At 41.4% G+C, this 16,636-nt stretch overlaps 1 long non-coding RNA gene across 1 annotated transcript; it reads left to right on the top strand.

Annotated features, from left to right (window-relative positions):
* Positions 1–5,589: 5,589 nt before the first annotated feature.
* Positions 5,590–15,631, top strand: LOC101178466. Its single transcript, XR_177743.3, has 2 exons — positions 5,590–5,780; positions 15,161–15,631. It is a non-coding gene; the product is annotated as an uncharacterized LOC101178466 (long non-coding RNA).
* The last annotated feature ends 1,005 nt before the right edge of the window (positions 15,632–16,636 follow it).

Raw genomic sequence — 16,636 nt, 5'->3', positions numbered from 1 at the left:
ATAGTATTTGATATGGGTTGGTATTTGTCCCTTCCAAATCTCATGTTGAAATGTAACCCCCAAGGTTGGGAGGTGGGACCTGGTAGGAGGTGTTTCGATCATGGGGGTGGATCCCTCATAAGTAGCTTAATGCTCTCCCATTGGTGATGAGTGCGTTCCTGCTCTGAGTTCACACAAGAGCTGATTGTTGAAAAGAGTCTCCCATGTAACATGCTGGCTTCCCTTTCGCCTTCCACCATGAGTGTAAGCTTGCTGAGGTCCTCCCCAGGAACAGATGCCAGTACCATGCTTCCTGTACAGCCTGCAGAACCATGAGCCAATTAACCTCTTATCATTATAAATTGCCCAATCTCATGTATTCCTTTATAGCAATGCAAGAACAAACGAATATGGTGCTACTGAGAATGTGTCTCCTTGTCACCCCTTACAGTCATCAGAATAATTAGCTCTACCCTACTACCTCAGATGAGTGTGGAATGTATTTATTTCAGGCAGGTGTTCTTGGCCTGTATATGGTGAACTACAGAGACACCAATGCCTCAGAAGATGGAATACAGCAATAGTAAACACGGGCAGAAGTAATACAAATCTTGTAAGCCAAATGTAATTTCTTCAGGCTGCTGATTTTCAAGAACTGTCTTCAGAGCTTCTCTATTATTTTAATTATGTTAAAAATAATTATCTACTGAAAAAAATGCCACCGAGCCCCTGTCCCCACCTCAACCAAGAAAAGTGTCTAGTAAGGTTACAAACAGGGCAAAACAAAGCAAGATGTTCTTAAAATTTTCAGGACTTTACTTAAGTAAACACTTGAATATCATTTGCTATAATAAAATGCAACTATTCATGAGCAATCTATCTAGATTTTGATATAATACTGCAGGAAGAAGGAAAGTGTTTTCTCTCTCTACCTTGGCTTATTATAATTATTACTTATTGCAGTAGCAATAATATGTTGTTTTTCTTAGATGTTATTTATCAGTTAGCATGAAGAATATAATACTTTTTTTTTTTTTTTTTTTTTGAGGCTGAGTCTCACTCTGTTGCCCAGGCTGAAGTGCAGTGGTGTGATCTCTGCTCACTGTAGCCTCCACCTCCCGGTTCAAGTGATTCTCCTATCTGAGCCTCCCAAGTAGCTGGGATTACAGGTGCCCACCACCACGCTTGGCTAATTTTTGTATTTTTAGTAGAGATGGGGTTTCACCATGTTGGCCAGGCTGGTCTGGAACTCCTGACCTCAAGTGATCCACCCACCTCGGCTTCCCAAAGTGCTGTGGTTACAGGTGTGAGCCACATACCTGGCCTATAATACCTTTGAGTGAGTTACTTTGTGTTGATATCCCCCATTAGTCTTTAGGGACAGAGAGGTTCTAGTAATTGAATAATTTTAATAAATATTTTTCCATTTTTTCCCAATAAACTCATCAAGTGATTATCTTTTAACTCCATCTGGGAAATTTTTAAGGGGCTTTCAATTACAATGTATGTTTCTATTTAATTTGCAATCCGTCCTACTATCTGTTACTATTATAAACATAGCTTTAGGTCTGAACAATCCAATGCTGATTAGAGGTTTTCAGCATTAAGCATTGGTTGTGGTTCTAAAGTTTAACAAATAACACAATACATAATTCTCTGGCACGTCCAGCCTTTTCATGTCATGCAGTTGAAGCCTCCCTCTATTTACGAGACAAGCAAACAGAATGCATACTATAATCAATTGAGCAGGCTATGATTAACTTTGCACAGAGCCGTCCCCAAACTCCCTACAAACTCCACAGTGGTTCTTAGATAAAAATATGGCAAGGCATATTTCTCTAATGAAGAGAAAATTTCCAGTTAAGAGCATCTGACGTTTCTTATTTTTTAGGTGATTATAAATCAAATTAGCACAGGGCCTGTTCACAGCTGTCTGTTCTATATTATTTTCCCTTGCTTCTCCTACACAAAGAAAACATTTGTGAGGTGTTGTCCTTTATGTATTTATTTATTTTGAGAAGGAGTCTCACTCTTGTTGCCCAGGCTGGAGTGCAGTGGTGCAATCTCGGCTCACTGCAACCTCTGCCTCCCTGGTTCAAGCGATTCTTCTGCTTCAGCCTCCCAAGTAGATGGGATTATAGGGCCCTCCACCACAACCAGCTAATTTTCATCTTTTTTTAATAGAGATGGGGTTTCATCATGTTGGCTAGGCTGGTCTCGAACTCTTGACCTCAAGTGATCCGCCCACCTCGGCCTCCCTAAGTGCTGGGGATTACAGGCATAAGCCACCATGCCTGGCCAAGGTGCTGTCCTTTATAATGTGGTTGGGGCCATTAAATTAATTAATTGAGTAATAATGCAGAAAGCCCATTCCCATCATCTTAAATGCAGCACTACCCACCGATGTTTGCAAAATAAGTGGATATCGCAGTTATTTCCATGTTTCTTGAATGGCTGCAGGTAGTTCTAGGAGAAGAAGAAAAACAAGAATTTGGATTTTTTTTTTCTTCCGTGCTATGAACAACAATCAACACAGAAAAAATTTCCTTTGGGATTCTTGGGGAACACTCTTTATTAGGACAGGATCCTCAGGTTCTTGGAAGATAATTTTATCATTTACTTTTTGTTGAAAGAAAGATCTAACTTGGCTGGGCGTGGTGGCTCACGCCTATAATCCCAACACTTTGGGAGGCCGAGGTGGGTGGATCACGAGGTCAGGAGATCGTAGCCATCCTGGCTAACACGGTGAAACCCCATCTCTATTAAAAATACAAAAAGAAATTAGCCACGCATAGTGGCCTGTAGTCCCAACTACTCGGGAGGCTGAGGGAGGAGAATAGCAGGAACCTGGGAGGTGGAGCTTGCAGTGAGCCAAGATCGTGCCACTGCACTCCAGCTTGGGCAACAGAGCGAGACTCTGTCTCAAAAAAAAAAAAAAAAAAAAAAAAGAGACCTAACTTGACTGCCCTGCGTTCCTGAACATTAATAATATACTTGAAGGTACTTTGCAGAGTTGGAGCTGGTAACAGCTCTGTTAGTTGGAACTAACAGCTCTGAACTCAGGGTATCTTCACAAGTGAGGTCACTTGCTGTCTTCATGGATAGTAGACGTTCAAGTTGCAAATAGTCGGGACTGAGCTGCATTTCAGCTGCCTTCCTCTGACAGGCATTATCAACTATCTGGTGCCCCTATATACCTAAGGTCTAAGTGAGTCAATATATTCAGAGCACTTATTCCACTCCAGTGAAAACACAACCATTCTGTGTGACTCCAACTCCAAACCACTTCATTCTAATGTTAGTATTTTCATTATCAGCCCAAACAACATCCTGATCGTTATCTTTGGGCTAAAATGCTTACCTCTGTGGGAAAACTTTATCAGACGGGTTAATAAGGTGATTAAGTATGAAGCAGATTCCTGCTCAAGGAGAACCTACCCAGGAGAGCCACTCCCACCCTCCAAAAAGAAATGGGAAATTCATATGTTAGGGTATCACCAGATTAATTGAATTCCAAAACCTTAAATAATTTCAGGTGGTGTAGACACTGTGCACTGTGCCACTCAGATCTCTTTTTCAGGACTGAAGGATTTATTCCTCCAGATGTTTTGGGGAAGAATGCCAGCTGACAGTCTTCAGCACTCCCCCAACAAAGTCATACCCCTTCCTGGGGCAGTCAGCACCCCATGATTGGTCCATGTGGAGTTAAAAGCTCTAGAAGTCTCTTCCTGACTCAGAACAACTCTGAAAGGCTGTGCCAACTTCAGTGCTCCCTGAGGAGTGACCTCAGGTCTGGATTTAGACTGTCTCAGGCACTACTTCTTTTCCTACCCAGGCCTGGCTTCTTCCCTCCCACAGGTTTTGATCCTGGAACACTCTCTGATACACTATTTGCATACTAATCTCCGTGCTGGAGTTTATTTCCCTGGGAACCCAACCTACAATATCTGGCTTCTCCTTTTCCTTGTGTTATACATACCTATACTTAGCTTTCTTGACATTGGAATTAGCCAGTGGAGAATGTGTTGATCATCTATACGTGTTTTTCTCTTATGTAATTTCTAAGGGCATAGATCTTGCCTACTTTATAGTCTGTACAATACGTAACATCTAGTGCCAATTTAATAAATGTTAACTGAATGGAGAAAGTCCCAAGGTAGGGTGCGGTGATGGGAGTAGAGAAAGCACATGTTTTTCCCATTAAGTGGTAAATGTCTGATTTGGGGTTAGCTGGTAACTTCAGAGAACTGTGAATGAGTTACGTTCACGGAAGCCTAGCATTTTGCACAGGCAACCGCATTAAGCAAAGCAAAGTATATGCATTTTGCTTTCCTTTGGGTATGTTTGGCTTTGGGAAGCAGATTTCTTGCAAATCAGTAAAGTGAAAGAGTTTGTTAATTTTGAAGTTCCTTATTTCAAGACATTTTTGAAAAATATTTTACTATTATCTGTTTCTCACTCCCTGTGTAGATTTTTATTTGTTTGCTTTTTTGGTTCCTGTTTAACCAACCCAAAGTTAGAATTGGCTGAGAAAACTCTTACTAGCAAGTAATGTTATTGTCAAATAAATAGACTTAGGGATAATGTCAGCCCTAGTTAGTTGGGGTCACCCTGCCCCTTAAGATCTAGAGGAGATAGGCTCAACCCCCCATACCAAGACTTGTGGAAGTCCAACTCATTCTTCAACAATTCTATGCATTGCCAGAGGGCTTACATTCCCATGATCAGTTCTGGCTTCAAACTCCTATTTTGCTGAATTTGTTGAGTTTAGAGATAATCTTTTCATTGCCTCTTGTGTTCCTTATTCTGTATCACCTCAATACAATGTAGATCCTGGCCAGCCAGCCAGCCTGCCTTCCTCTCCTCCTCGTCCTTCTTCTTTTCCCCCATCCTCTCTCTTCTCTTCTCTCTCTCTCACACACACACACCCACACACACACACTCACACAGGCATTTTTATATGTAGTCAACTTTGCTGGAATTTGGGAAAGGTGAAAGTAGTTTGCATAAAATGTAAAAAACATGAATACAATATCCATCATCCTTGTCCTTCTTCTTAAAAAACAAATCTTTCATTCCTTTTCTGCCACAATTCGGGCTCCAGCCTCACTCTCTTCCTTTGCCCCTCCTTTCTATGCCCACTCTCTTTTAAGAGAAGAAAAAATTCCTCTCATTCTCTTACAGGGGACAACTTAGCCCTCCCAGAAACTTACTGGGTCATTTTGACTGCAAGTGACAGAAAACAAAGTTCAAGCTGCTTGACACAAGAGAATCTACTGAGCCTTATAACTTAAAAGTCCAAGGGTGGATCTTGTTTCAGGTGTGGGTAGATAAGAGAGCTCAGCTGTGTCAGCAGATCTGATTTCTGTCTCAGTGTGTTGGCTCCACCCTTCCTGATTCTGGCTCCCTGTCTCAGCGAAACTCTCCTTGCTTTACATTGGGCCTACCCCTAGGCCTGTCAGTGTGGGCTGGGAACGCAGCACGCTCATTGGCTTAGGCCTCGTTCCCATCATCCAACCCTGGCGCCAGGAGGATGGGATTAGTGTGACTCAAACACGTGGAAAGGAGTGGTTCTTCTGAGGAAAACCAGCTAAAGTACTACAGAAAGAGGAAGTGCTGCAGAGACACAGCGGGAAACAGTGCTGGCCAGCTCACGCCTGACCCACCCTCATTCTAAGCATAGGGTCTGCCTCTGAAGAGCTAAAGACTTCCTGAAATTTAAAAATTAGTGCTTTTATTTGCTTGTTCGGGTAAGACCGTAGGCAAAGGCCATCCTCCTACCCGTTGATAGTTTAGAGTGGGTAAGTTTGTTTTTACAGATATTCTAAAATGCCCTGCAGTTACCAGAAACGTTTTATATCTTGATGGTAGGGGTTACATGGGAATACATACGTTAAAATGTATCAAGCTGTACAGTTAAGGTTTGTGTACCTTACTGCATATGTAGTTTAGTGTACAAGCTGTACCTCAGTTAATTTTATTTTGTAACTTCCTGCAAGATTAGCAGCAAAAGTGCATGTGATTTCGAGTGCAATACTCAAACCCATGATCTTTGGTTTGCCTTTATACTAAGCCTTATTCAGCGAGAAGCCAAGAAATAGCTCAGCTGAGGTCACCAGGGTAGAAAACCCATATGGGTTTGGGGTTAAGTCTTATTTTGTATTAATATGGGTATATTTGCCTGAAGTGACTTCTGGAGCATCTTCTGGAGCATATATTTAATTTGTGTCCCTCAGAAACTGAGTATATTGACACAGGAAACATTTAGAGACTGGGGATAGCCTGAGAGTCAATGTCTATAACTAAGGCTTCTAAACATTCCCCGAAATTATTCAAGTGAACATTACAGTAGTCCCCTCTTATCTGGGGGGATACCTTCCAATCCCCCCATTAGATGCCTGAAATCAGATTTTACCAAACCCTGTACATACTATGTTTTTCCTATACATACATAATAATTATAAAGTTTAATTTATAAATTAGGCACAGTAAGAGATTAACGATAATAATAAAATTAAAAAATTACAACAATATACTGTAATAAAAGTTACGTAAGGCTGGCATGGTGGCTCATGGCTGTGAGCTTTGGGAGGGAGAGGCGGGAGGATCCCTTGAGCCCAGGAGCCTGGGCAATTTGGCAAAACCCCATCTCTACAAAAAATAAAACACTTAGCCAGGCATGGTGGCGCATGCCTGTGGTCCTAGCACTCAGGAGCTGAGGCAGAAGGATTGCTTAAACCCAGGGGGTTGAGGCTGCACTGAGCTATGTTTGTGCCATTGCACTCCACCGTGGGCAACAGAGCAAGACCCTGTCTCAAAAAAAAATTATATAAATGTCTCTCTCTTTCTTTCAAAATATCTTATTGTACTGTACTCACATATTTTCAGACCACAGTTGGCCTCGGTTAATGGGGAACTATTGTATTCAAGGCAGAAAGATAGTTTGCCTTCTAACATAAAATGGTGCTATTCAAAGTCATCATTCCTCAGCGAAACACCACATTTGACAGTCCTTTAGAGCAGATTGTAATGGATTTAGAATTGGAAGATCCACGTTCAAGTTCTGGCCTTGTCCTTTACTGGCTGTGTGGCTTTGGGCAAGTCACTTAATTGTGCCTGAGCTTCAGTTCCACATCTATAAAATGATGACATGGGAGGTTCCTGTCTTTCAGGGCTGCTCTGCAATACAGAGATGACACATGCAAAGATCTTTTGTGAAATGGTAAAGTCTCATTATTATCCTGATCCCCCCTGCCCATTGCCTTTGAGAGCATTAATCACATTTTTTTAGTGCCTCTTTTGCATTTATCTTCTTAGGCAATCTCTTGAATGAATTTTTCACTCCATAATTACCTCTAAGGTTAAGTGATTCCCAGGAGATTGTCCAGCAGCATCTTGCATGTTGCCAATACATCAGAACACCTTGCCTGAATTTCATCTTTCATCATTTTTTAGATGCTATCTTTGTGTAACTTAATCTTGTCTTTCTGGATCTTTTGCAGTTCAATCTCCTAATTCACCCTGCTTACAGTATTCCCCTTTAGAATCTCATTATCAGCTGTTGCCAACCTAAGCAAAGGCAGAGTTTCTTGATGTCTCTTCATCTGTTACAATGTTTGTATTATTCTTTGATTATATAAGTAAAATAGATAAGGAATAATTGTTGATGTTACAGAGAAATGGCAATTTTCTTTTTGAAAGGTGAGATTATTCTTACATACAGAAAAGCTTATTGTTCTTCATGAAGTTACTGGAGAAAATGATAAAAGGGGAAATTTAATGGGAATTGTTCAAATATTTGAGAAATTAACTTTCACCTGGTAGACGCTCTCTACATAAACCTAAAAATAATTTTAAATTTGGTTAAACCAAGTAATTGGATTACAGGCATGTGCCATGATGCCCGGCTAATTTTTGTATTTTTAGTAGAGACGGGGTTTCCCCATGTTGGCCAGGCTGGTCTCAAGTGATCCATCTGCCTTGGCCTCCCAAAGTGCAGGAATTACAATTAATGGGAATTGTTCAAATATTTGAGAAATTAACTTTAACCTGGTATATGCCCTCTACATAAACCTAAAAATAATTTTAGGTTTGGTTAAACCTATAACAATTTTAGGTTTATGTAGAGAGCGTCTACCAGGTGAAAGTCACTATTTTAGGCACATTACTTGCATTTCTTATCTAATTTAATCTTCATCACCATTCCATTAGTTAGCTATTGTTTTCTTTCTTCTACACATGTTGAATCAGGTTAGCTTGTCCAAGGTCACAGTAGGTAAAATGGAAGAGCCATACTGGAATAAAAATGCATTTAAATCCAGGCCAGGCACGGTGTAATTCCTGCACTTTGGGAGGCCAAGGCAGATGGATCACTTGAGACCAGCCTGCCAACATGGGAAACCCCTTCTCTACTAAAAATACAAAAATTAGCCGGGCGTCATGGCGCATGCCTGTAATCCCAGCTACTCGGAAGGCTGAGGCAGGAGAATTGCTTGAACCCAGTAGAGGGAGGCTGCTGTGAGCCGAGATTGCACCACTGCACTCCAGCCTGAGGGACAGGGCGAGACTCCATCAAAAAAAAAAAAAAAAAAAAAAAAAATCCAAAGCCTGGGCTTTTTCCATGAGATATTCTTCCGTGGCACTTCATTTTATAGAGTTTGGGTGAATCTCCAACCAGGTAAAGATAAAAGTTTTAAGCCTTGGTAGTTGAATATTGACTTGTTAGCCACATAGCTTGTGCTCAGGATTCATATACTTCCCCTTAACTGGAATGTAAATTAGGAAGAAAGAGAGGTTGAACACATGGCTCAGGCCTGTAGTCCCAGTGCTTTGGGAGGTTGAAGTAGGAGGATTGCTTGAGTTTAGGTGTTCGAGATCAGCCTGGGCAACATAGGTAGACTCTGTCTGTACAAAAAAAAAAAAAAATTAGCCAGGTGTGGTGGTGCACACCTGTGATCTCAGCTACCCAAGCCCAGGAGGTGAAGGCTGTGGTGAACCATGATAGTGCCACTGCACTTCAACCTGGGCAACAGAGCAACCCTGACTCTAGTAAATAGATAAAAATAAAATAATTAGGAAGAAAGGAATGAAGGAGGAAATGAAGGAAGGAGCAAAGGAAGGAAATGGTCACTTTTCTGTTTCCATTGAGGACTGCTGAAGAATAATAATGCCAGTCTTACGTTGCTTCAGTAAGAAGTTCCATTGTTTTAGGAAGATAGCCTAGAAAATGGGTTACTCAATATAAGGATGGACCACCAAGGAATTACTAGAATTAATCTTAATGAAAATTATGAAGTTAACAGTCTACTGAAGAAAAATAATTGCCACCTTTTCGGACAATAGGGATCTGGACTCAAAAATCTTTTGGGAAACTATAATTTTATAATGTAATTACTTATTTTAATATTAATTTAAATGTAGGCAAGTTGGAAACTATGAGAAAGCCATCTAAGTATGTCCTCATGGGGGCACATCTGTTTTATGCGTCTGCAAACTCAAAGGACTAAAATGGCACAGTTATCAGCATGTTAACATGACTAAAATTATTGACATGTTGAGAGACATACAGCTGCTGATGAATTAAATTAGCATATTGCTAGAAAAAATATATGATTAAAAGTGGATAACAGGGCTTTCCATCTTTATTCCTTTGGGAAAGCAGACATTATTATGCACTCTCAAGTCAAAGATGACCCTGATCCTTGACTCAGAGCCACCTGGGGAGTTTGCTGGGTCAGGCAGTGACTCAGATTTACCGTCCAAACTCGTCCCTGGTCTGAGCAGCTCTCTGCATCAGCTTTCATGACCCTGCTGTTGAATCATGGCAGCCAACAAACAACTACCACATTTCTGGGACCTTTTTTTAGTCCCTCTCACCTGTGGCTCCCAAGATCCATCACCTAAGATTTACAAAATAGAACACACAAAGATCAAAGGTCAGCTTTGAAATATAAAAGCATTGTGTCCAAATGTTAAAAATAAGGTCAGCCATAAATCATGTTAGAAAAAAGTAGAATGTCCTAAACACAAGAGATTACAAATCATAATTCACAGCCTGGAGCTCCACAACCCTAACAGAATTAACTTAAAAGCAACAACAACAGCAAAGTTGATGACCACAAATAACGCAGGTCAGAGATCTGAGGTTTGGCAGGAAAAAGCCAGATGTGTTCAGAGTTCAGTGGAAAAGGTCACAAGCCTAGACAGACTAACTAGGTATCATAAGAATGTTTGTTTACTTTTTTTATGTTGGTAAACACTATATTTATAATTATTAGACTTTTTGCTTGTTTGGTTACTGAAAGTCATGCTAGGATGCGAGAGAATGAGTTATTTGGAGGACCCTAAAAATAAAATTCTACATGCTTAATTCAAGACATTCCTACTATGTTAGAGATAAAATACTGGAAATCTTAAAGAAGACAAGAATAAACTTGTATCAGGTTCTTCTGCTATCACTTCGCAATGCTGAAATATCACCCAGAATCCTTTCAATATATGATAGCACATCAGTGGCACCAAAAAGAATAATGATTTGGCCAGGTGCGGTGGCTCACGCATTTAATCCCAGCAATCTGGGAGGCTGAGGCAGGCAGATCATGAGGTCAGGAGATCGAGACCATCCTGGCTAACACAGTGAAACCCTGTCTCTACTAAGAAATACACAAAAAAAATTAGCTGGGCAGGGTGGTGGGCGCCTGTAGTCCCAGCTACTTGGGAGGCTGAGGCAGGAGAGTGCCGTGAACCCGGGAGGCCGAGCTTGCAGTGAGCCAAGATCGCGCCACTGCACTCCAGCCTGGGTGACAGAGCAAGACTGTGTCTCAAAAAAAAAAAAAAGAAGAATAATTTAACTATAAGTTAGATATAAGTTATAACCACAAATCTAAATATCAGCTTTCTTGGTCAACTGCACAGCTAATAATGACTTAAAACTTACTAATAACTATGTGTCTTATTTTCTTGCAATAACACATAATTACAATAGGTTAATATTTATGAATCACATTGAGGTTCTCGGATGAAGTGATAAGCAACTAAGTAAATATTACATAAATAAATAATTACCTGAGCAATTAATGCCCCTCAAGTTGTGGATTGTAAATTTGAGAATATTAATTGCTTTATGAAATTTTGGCTCACAGATAACATGGGAAGTAGTGCTGTGTAATATGTAATCAACTCCCCTCTAATTTGATTTTGGAACCAAGTGAAAGAGAAAGAAGAAAATTAGGTTAATGTCTACCTATTTTTTTTTTTTTTACATATGATTGGGGACATTCTGAACACACAATGTCAATTCAATATGGTTGATTTAAGAACATGGAAAATTAAATGGTTTGATCTTTTTCCATTACATGTTCATATGCAGCCAATATATGAAAATAACCTTTAAATAGATTTAAAGTGTCTGATGGCCGTTATAGGAAGAAAGAAATATATGTGGAAGTAATTTGTTCTTTGAATCATACTCAGAAAAGATGGAAATATTAAATACTGCAAATATCCAAAAATGGTGTAGATATAACCTGATTTTTGCAATTTTCTTTTTTTAGGTATAACATTTTAATCCTTTATAAATAGGAAGAAAAATGGAAAAACAATGAGGGGTAGGAAATCACATTTCTAGTTGTCTTTTTAAACCATAGCTTTGAAAGCTCATTTGAAAGCTCAGAGAAGGCAAGAATCCAGTTTGCTATACAATAGAAAGCACTGAAGAATGTCATAGGCTTACTTTTTCCCCCCAACATTTCTCTAGATACTCACCCATAACAATTAGGAGGAGATGAAAAAATTCTTTTCTAACTTGACTTCTTTAAAATGACTTATGGTAAAATGTCTTTTTTTTTTTTTTTTTAGATGGAGTTTCTCTCTTGTTGCCCAGGCTGGAGTACAGTGGCGCCATCTTGGCTCACTGCAACCTCCGCCTCCCAGGTTCAAGTGATTCTCCTGCCTCAGCCTCCTGAGTAGCTGGGATTACAGGCATGCACCACCACACCAGGCTAATTTTGTATTTTTAGTAGAAATGGGGTTTCCATGTTTGTCAGGCTGGTCTCGAACTCCTGACCTCAAGAGATCTGCCTGCCTTGGCCTCCCAAAGTTCTGGGACTACATGGCCTCCCAAAGTGCTGGGACTACAGGCATAGACCACCGTGTCCCACCAGTAAAATATCTTAAATTACACTAGAATCCAAAGGTTTATCCTTGTAGTCCCTCACAAAAACAACTCTGAATTTTATTAAGAGCCAAATTAGCTTTGAATCTGAGTCCAGATCAAATGCTAAGAAATTTGGTTCATGTGGGTGGCTTCTTTATACACACCTGCATTTTCTAAATTTTCTATAATGGACATATACCGCTTTTACAATCAGAGGAAAAAACAAAACAAAACAAACATTACGTAAAGAAGTTTAGTTCAGATGTCAAACTTGCTCAGGGCAATAGAAATGAGAGGATAAGTTGGGCGCAGTGGCTCATGCCTGTAATCTCAGCACTTTGGGAGGCCGAGTGGATGGATCATTTGAGGCCAGGAGTTCAAGACCAGCCTGGCCAACATGGTGAAACCCCATCACTACTAAAATACAAAAATAAATAAATAAATAAGCCAGGTGTGGAGGTGCATGCCTTTAATCCCTTGAACCCGGGAGGCAGAGGTCGCTGTGAGCTGAGATCGTGCCACTGTACTCCAGACTGGGCGACTGAGTGAGACTCTGTCTCAAAAAAAGAAATGAGATGATAGACTAGAGTTCATGGCGTAAGTTTTTGCAGAAGCACCACTGTGTGAGTCTGTATATGGCTTTAAGAACTGTTTCTTATGTTTTATAGCAAACATTGTGGATGATGTAAATGAACACTATTACTTCTTCCCCTTTTATTTTTGAGCACTGAAGGATGTATGCACTTACATAGTTTTCTTCTGCATGGTGGTTAAAAAATAAATTATCCATCAGTTTCACAAACAACGTGAAAGTTGCTTTACATAGATCTGAAGCTAAGTTTGCTCTGGACAGTGTTAAGCCATCTGAGAATTCTGCTAGGGGGAGATGTTCAGTCCTATTAAAGTGAGCAAGGACGAACTTCTCAACTGAACATTATTATTTTAGGAAGTTTAAAGAGGAGCATCACAGGCTCATAAGAATTAGAAGAGACTAAAGCCGCATAATGCAGTAGACTCTCAGTTTAGTACCAGCTCTCATTCGTACAAGCTCTGTGACTCTGAAACATTCACTTAACCTCTCTGAGACTCTGTTTTCATTTATAAAATGATGATGGTAATAATAGTACCTATTCAGAAGATTACTGAAAAGATTAAACTAGATAAATTGCTTAGGACATCTATTAGCACGTGCAAAGTGCTCCAACAAATATTTACTCTTATAAAAACTTGTACTGTCTTCTCTGCTGACTTGACGGTGGTGTTACATGAAGAGCAGAGTCTGAATGGTTTTATTATTATTATTATTTATTTATTTATTTATTTTTGAGGCAGAGTTTCACTCTTGATGCCCAGGCTGGAGTGCAATGGCGTGATCTCAGCTCACTGCAACCTCTGCCTGCCTCCCAGGTTCAAGTGATTCTCCTGCTTCAGCCTCCCAAGTAGCTGGGATAACAGGCATGCGCCACCATGCCTGGCTAATTTTGTATTTTTAGTAGAAACGGTGTTTCACCATGTTGGTCAGGCTGGCCTCAAACTCCTGACCTCAGGTGATCCACCCACCTCGGCCTCCCAGAGGGCTGGGATTATAGGCATGAGCCACTGTGCCCAGCCTGAATGTTTTAAAATATCTTTACTACTTGGTATAGTAGGTTGGAAATATCAAGTACCCTTACTTCTGTGCTAAGAGTATTATTTAGGATTAGAACCTTCAACCAGGTCCTAAAATGATGTCACCTAATTAGTTACTCATCCTAGGTGTGGCAAGTAGAACTTCCTAGTACAAATTGGAGAGAGCCTATGTTTGTGTTTAAGACACCTGTCTTAGTCTGTTCGGGCTGTTATAACAAAATACACACACTGGGTAGCTTATCAACAACAGAAACTTATTTCTCACAGTAATAGGGGCTGGAAAGGCCAAACTCAAGGAGCTGACAGATTCAGTGTCTGGCGAGGGCCCTGGTTTCTGGCACATAGATGGCACTTCTTGCTGTGTCCCCGTAGAGTGAAAGGGGCAAGGCAGCTCTTGGGAGCCTCCTTTATAAGAACACTAACCCCATTCATGAAGGATCTGCCCTCATGATTTAATCAGCCCCCAAAGGGCCCACCTTCAGTTACCATCACATGGGTGATTAGGTTTCAACCTACGAATTCTGGGGGACACGAACATTCAGACCATAGCAGTGCTAGATCGTGTTTCTAGAGGAAAAATAGTGCTCCACTGGGGCATAAAAATCTGTTTATAGGCTGGGTGCAGTGGCTTATGCCTGGAATCCCAGCACTTTGGGAGGCCAAGGCGGGCAGGCAGATCATGAGGTCAGGAGTTCCAGTCCAGCCTGGCCAGCATGGTGAAACCCCGTCTCTACTAAAAATACAAAAAGTTAGCTGGGCACGGTGGCGCATGCCTGTAGTCCCAGCTACTCAGCAGGCTGAGGCAGGGGAATCGCTTGAACCCAGGAGGTGGACATTCCAGCCTGGATGACAGAGCGAGACTCCATTTAAAAAACAAAACAAAACAAAACTGTTTATAACATTAATAATAAATAGTTCCTGAATGTTCACTTGGAGTCAAAGAGCTGCTAACAACTAGGCCCATTCTCGTTGAATTCTCACTACCGCCTTATGCAGCAGGTACTGTTTTAATCCTGGGAGAAAACTGGGGCTCAGAGAGGTTAAGTAACTTGCTCACTGTCACATAACAAGTAGATGGTGCACTGGGCACTTCAGTGCCTACTGACTCCTTTACAAGGGTTCTGAGCCACGATTTTTGTGTGGTAAAGATGAGAGGCAGACAGCTGTTTATAGAACTGGAAAATACTTCTATCTTTCCTTGATACCTGCACCCATCCCCCTTTCATCCACATTGCAGTTTTTGCAAAGTCAAGTCAGTTAGGAGGGAAACATCCATTTAATTGAGGGGAGGGGGAGTATTAGCCTCATCCTTTTTTCTAAGTGGTGGGGGAAAAACCTCCACTAAGAGACAGAAGAACAAAAAGGAAAAATTCAACCAGCAATTTTGTTCACTTGAAGGCAGAAACAACCATGGTTACCCTAGCAATAAATCCAGAGCTGCGGGACGCTGGAGGACAAAACCAATCTTCCAGGGAAGCCAAGGAGAAGTCATGCCTTCAAAAGGTATCTGCCATTTTTTTTTCACCCTCTCTCCTCTAACCTGTTTGTAACTGGGAAATGGAATAGTTTTGGTTTGCAAGCTGTCGCCAGGGAGTGGAGCAAGACTTTGTAATAAACAAGAGCAACTGCCAGAGCCCCCAGCGAGCCTCTCCAAGGCCAGACTGCCAAGAAAACCTGGCAGTGTGACAGCAGTGTGGCCGGTGGTCACTGAGGAGCGACCATGGGGAGGATGGCCAGAGGGGGCATCCCCCAGGCTCAACTTGGGGAAGAGTACAGCCTCCTGTTAGTGAACTGTGTGGGCTATTAAAATTCCCCCAGGCTGAGTGTTTCAGGAAGCACCATAAATAAATAAAATTGTCTGTGTGTGTGCGTGTGTGTGTGTGTGTGTGTGTGTGTGTGCAATTCTCTAGAGAAAAGATCTAGAGCTTTCACCAAATTCCCAAGAGCCCATGACCCTTACAGCAGAAGCCAAACTCAGAATTAGCACATGCTCGGGTCTTCTGGAAAAGAACACCAAGCTCACCACTTTTATTTCTGGAAACTGAGCCTAGGCGGTCAGCCCACTCTCCTCTTACAAAACCCCTAGGCACTTAAGAGACCACAGGGGAAAAAAAAGAACTCAACCCCTTTTCTAATCTAAACCTAATCCTTCTTAAACCTTGCCTGACCCGGGTTACCAGGAATCCTGCCAGTGCCAAATGATACGATGTTTATTCAGCTCATGTCTTAGCCCGCTGCTCCTGAGCCACAGAAATCAAAGGGGAACGTTCAGCCACCACCTGCTGATCAATGTGTAAACAAAGGGGTAGTCAAGACTGAGGAGGACCAGCTTTTGAGGACAATCCCTGCGTGTTGCTCCAGCTCAAATAAGGGCACGGCTCGTAAGGAACAGGCTCGAGACATGCACAAGTGCTGCGCCAAGTAGTTCAGGAGCCTGGTACAGCTGTTCCCATATGCCCTTTACCTCCTGTTGCCTCTTCTAACCACAATAGGGTGTGGATGACACAGTGCCCCTGCTCCCAGAAGAAACTGGGAAAGTTACAACTCATTAACCAGTTAGGTTAGTGTTGGAACAGTGCTTGCCACATTATTCTGAGAAGCCTCAGATCTGTGAGGGTGACGTGGAGCTCAGAACACATGGCCTGACCCCACGTCAGGTTTTACTGGAGCAGTTGTTTTGATCTGTCTTACATCTGGGGGATCTGCATGAGATTTCGAGGGATGAGGGCCAGTTCCCTTGCTAAAACTTAGAATGTTTTAAAAAAAAAAAACTCCCTTGTACTATTGAGCTTGGTACATCTTTCCTTGAAAGGAGCTAAAGTGAAATATCTTATAGATCCTGACATGCAATGAGCTGGGTTTATTTCCAATTTT

The sequence above is a fragment of the Nomascus leucogenys genome, chromosome 1a (genome assembly GCF_006542625.1).
Source record: "Nomascus leucogenys isolate Asia chromosome 1a, Asia_NLE_v1, whole genome shotgun sequence".
NCBI lineage: Eukaryota > Metazoa > Chordata > Mammalia > Primates > Hylobatidae > Nomascus > Nomascus leucogenys.
The sequence above is the reverse complement of the archived record's forward strand: the minus strand, read 5'-3'. Positions and strand labels throughout refer to the sequence as shown.